The sequence below is a fragment of the Apium graveolens genome, chromosome 7, assembly GCF_009905375.1.
Source record: "Apium graveolens cultivar Ventura chromosome 7, ASM990537v1, whole genome shotgun sequence".
Classification (NCBI taxonomy): domain Eukaryota; kingdom Viridiplantae; phylum Streptophyta; class Magnoliopsida; order Apiales; family Apiaceae; genus Apium; species Apium graveolens.
This window is the reverse complement of record NC_133653.1, coordinates 130,568,276-130,573,423: the sequence shown is the minus strand read 5'-3', so window position 1 is coordinate 130,573,423 and position 5,148 is coordinate 130,568,276.

The following is a 5,148-nucleotide window of genomic DNA, read 5'->3' as shown; positions in this document are numbered from 1 at the left end:
AGATAGAAATCTGTTGTTGACAGAATCATCCTTTCTCTCATATCAAAAATTCATATTCAATTACGTATTTCATAAACACAAGAATCTCATGATTGTATTCATAATATTGTTATTAAGGTTATGAAACAATTTCACTATACTGGTTGTCTAACAAACGCCTTATGTTCATTCAAGTTCACCTAAATCTATCATCGCATGATAAACTAAGCATATATCACATATATCAACATGAATAAACATCAAGGTAGGCATGTTACATCATCTAGCACATTGTTCTAAGCAATATACATCTCTATGTATCACATGAAGCATTTAAAATCAATTCAAACGATCAAAAACAGCTTTAAAACACTTCATGGAATATAAACAGTTCAAAACTTTTATATAAACTAAAATTGATCACTCCATTAGATCCATCTCGGAAAAATGAATCCAACGGTATATTGCACGCCCAAAACGGAGTTACGAAACTCCCAGAAAATCAATTTTAAAATCAACAGACGGGCTGTAACGCATTACAGGAACGCGTTACAAGCCCTGTAAAGCGTTCCGGTGATGCGTTACAAGGGTGTAACGCATTCCGTGAATGCGCCACAGGTGTGTAACGCATTCCCGGAATGCGTTACACCCCTATTTTTATTTTTTATTTTTTTTTATTTGAGCAGCCGCCGTTGCTTGTCTCGAACGCCGTGCATGTCAGACTTCTCCGTCTTCTCTTGTCAGCATCAGTACAGCAGTCTCAAGTCCCAACACAGCAGATGCAAAGACAATATAAACATATATATATACTATATATACATATATTTATACTTATTTAATTATGAATTTAATTACAAGAACTTCAAAAATTCATTATAAAAAATCTATACATCATAAAATTATGAAAAAAATACCCAGACGATCTACAACACTTGCAGAACCCAGATCAACATTCAAAATTATTCTGAGAAACGATTTCTCATCAGACAAAATTAATCCATGATATAACTTGTAAAAATCATAATTAATTCATACAAGCACATAAAATTCAGAAATTTTTACCACAGATCTATATGTATACAACCTATGCTCTAATACCATTGTTGGATTTTTAACGCAGCGGGAGCATGGCAAAACACTTTTACACATACAAAATCCAAATAAAAGCATATAAATCGTGAATAAAAATTCGAGGATCGAATCTAACCTTTAAAAAATAATTCGGAGACAACGATCAGAGATCCTTAGCAGTTGCTCCTCAAGTGTGAAGCACTCCACCGGTATCCACCAAGAAAACGATGTTAAGGAGGAGGAAGGAGGTGGAGAGAATTGGGTTTTCCAAACTTTTTGGGTTTTCGGGTTTGATGTGGGTTGGAATAAAAATAGGGTCTATAATAGTGTATTTATAGGCAAAATTTTCAGCTGAAATTTTCCCATAAATATTATTATTATTATCCCTTTTATTATTCTCATTAATAATTAAAACACCTTTTAATTACTAATCCTTTTTCTACACACTTTAGAAATAATTCTCTCTCTTGATTTAATTTCCAAAAATTAAATTCTTAATTAATAATATTAAGAACTTTTCTTAATTAATTTATAATCAATTAAATCTCATTTAATCAATTATTAAATTTGCCAATTAATTATTTATTTCATAAATAAATAATTATCAGCCATTATTAATTAATTCCTCCACCATTAAATCATTCTATTTTATGGTGTGACCCTGTAGGTTCAATATTAAGCCGGTAGTAGAAATAAATAATAATAAAACTATTTTATCATTATTTATATAAATTCTCTAATTTATTAAATATGATTAATTAATTAATCACATTTATTCTACATCGTGAGGGATACTTCTCAGCATATCGCGACTATCCGGATAATATGAATTCACTGCTTAGAATACCAAGAACCTATTCAGTGAATAGTTACCGTACAATAAACTCCTTCTACCCTACAATGTCCCGATTAAATACAAGGCATGGATCTCGTGTCAAGCCTATCTAATTTAATCACTTGCTTACCATTTACTACGCGTAGTTCTATGCAAATTAGAAACTCCTTTCTAATTTCATTCACTCTGGCCAGAGATTCCTGAACTAGCATAAGTGGATGAGCCTTGAACATTCGCTTCCTTCACTGGAAGGGGTAGATCCTTTATTGATCATACACTATCTTCGTGTACAAATTCCTATACCCAGAAGAGCCCTAATAATTGTCCTTGGAGACTAAGAACTAAACCAAAGCATAGTTCAGTGTACACAAGATGACTATGATGACCTCAAGTCTAAGGATACTTGTACAACTATCACTATGTGAACAACTGCTGACACGTGAGTGAACTCCATCAGTTGTTCAGCTGTGCGAGTCATGTTCAGTGAACTTATTCTATAATAAGCACCTACATACTAGCTATAGTGTCACCACACAAATGTCTATGAGAACAGACATCCTTCATAATGAAGCAAGCATAGTATGTACCGATCTTTGCGGATTATTAATTACCAGTTAGTAATCCTATGACCAGGAACTATTTAAGTTTAGAGTTATCATCTTTTTAGGTCTCACTATTATGATCTCATCATAATCCATAAAAAGCTTTACTCTAAACTATGGTATATCTTATTTAAACACTTAAATAGATAGAGCCCGTAATAAAAACAAAACAAGTCTTTTATTAATATCAATGAAATCAAAACAGATTATATAAAAAGTTATTCCTAAATCCTAATACATGATTGGACTTAGGACATATTCCTTTCAGATAGTGTGAGCATCCATATGCTCATGCTGCTTCTGTAGCTCAATGTTCATGGAATCTAGCATGATGCATTGAGCAATATTTGCATCATCTATCCACTTACGATACACAACATGTTCATCATTATGTGCATCGTTAGCAGGTTTAGTAGGCTTAGGTGAGTCAAGCACATATTCCAGCTTCTCCACCCTGAGAACAATTCTCAAGTTTCGAAGCCAGTCAGCAAAATTAGGACCAGTCAACTTGTGAGCATCTAGTATACTCCTGGGTGATAGTGCAGAAGACATAACGAATATAGTAAATCTGTAAATGATAAACACATAACAACACTTAGCAAATATTCAATTTCATTTCAAAACACTATATGAATCGGGTCTTTATTCATAAGTGGCTCCCACTAGTTTATCTAATTTATACAACCCCTAAGTGAAAATTAGGCATTCATAATGCTAGTGGGAATAGGGATCCTACATTCCATTACACAACCTCGGCTGTAGCACGAAACGTCATGTGATGTTCAATTGGCAGACAACTCTTATCAATTACATCTTATGTTATTCCCTAATATAATTTTAGCCTCTTGAATAATTGAGTCACGGCTGTAGTACGACAAACTCAATATTCTAAGTCAAGTCTAACCCAACATTTCGTACAATTGAATCAGTCTCCAACGGCCCACGGCTGTAGCACGTAACGACCTTTAGATTCTAATTCAATGTACACATCTCTATGTAATAGAAAAGTATTTCTTATTTCGAAATCAAAGCCCTCGGCTGTAGCACGAAACGACAATGATTTAAAAATAAGAACCACTTTCTATCATATTGGAAGGCTATGATCGACACAAGCCCGTTGTGTCATTGGCCAATTACTACTTGATATTATTTAATTTTAGAGGGATTATATTATGTTACAATCATAATCATATTATAAAGAGATTCTTCCTTTTAAATTAAATATTTCAAATCAATAATCGATAATCAGATGATTCCCAGATCGGGTGGAGCATTGTCAAGAGGCGTCACTTAATAACCCTTTCTTATAGATAGAAATCTGTTGTTGCTAGAATCATCCTTTCTCTCAAAATTGAAAATTCATATTTAATTATGTGTTTCATAAACATAAGAATCTCATGATTGTATTCATAATATTATTGTCAAGGCAAGAAACGATTCCTATTCTAGATTTTCTAGAGCACGCCTTATATTGATTTAAGTTCACCTAAATCTATCATCGCATGGTAAACATAGGCATATATCTCATATATAAAAATAAATATACAAGTTAGCATGCAATTAATATCATGTCACACATTGATATAATGATGTATGGATTTATTATAGCATTTAAAAGCAATTAAAACAATTAAAACATGCTTTAAAACACTTTCGGGAATATAAACAGTTCAAAACTTTTATATAAAAAATATTTGACCACTCCATTAGATCCGTCTCGGAAAAACGAATCCAACGATATATTGCACGCCCAAAACGGAGTTACGAAACTCCCAAAAATCAAATTTAAAGAAGACAGATGGGCTGTAACGCATTACAGGAACGCGTTACAAGGGCTGTAACGCATTCCGGTAATGCGTTACAACACTTTTGAGCCTTTAAGTGTGTAACGCATCCCGTAAATGTGCGACCCCCTTTTCCCCGCGCGTGCGCTACACGCGCCCAGGCCCCTGACCGTTGCAGCAGAAGCAGGTTTTTTTTTGTTTTCTTTTGTACTTTCCTGTCGTTGCCTGTTTGTCTTTCTGCTGTTACAAAAAAAAAATAACCCCCCTTTCCTTTACTCCCTTATTAATAACTCTTTATTCATATTTTTATTATTTTAATTTTATTATTAATAAATCAATTAACATTTAATTAATAAATTAATAAAAATCAAAATAATATGATTTCTTAAATCAGGGAATAGCAGAAAATTACCAGATCAGCCATGTGTCCTAGTGCAAATTTTAATCATATTTATTCACATGCATAATTATTCCATGAATTTTAATTAAAACAATTTTTAAAAATTCATAACAAATAATCTACACATCACAAAATTATGAAAAAAATACCTAGACAATCTACAGCACTTGTAGAAACCAGATCAGTAGTCAAAATCTCATGCAAAAATTATTTCGAATTAATTCATAATTAAATCCAAATAAACTTGCGAAAATCATTATAAATCCATACATGCATAAAAAATTCTAAATTTTTTTATATGAATCTCTATATGCAGAACCTAGCTCTGATGCCAATGATGGAATTTACGAATGAGCGGAAGCGTGCAATAACATTTATTCCGTAAAAACCATGTACCGCACATATAGAAAAACGTATAAAAGGGAAAAACTGAGGAATTGAAATCATACCTCGTGAATCAAAGCTTTATAAAATTGG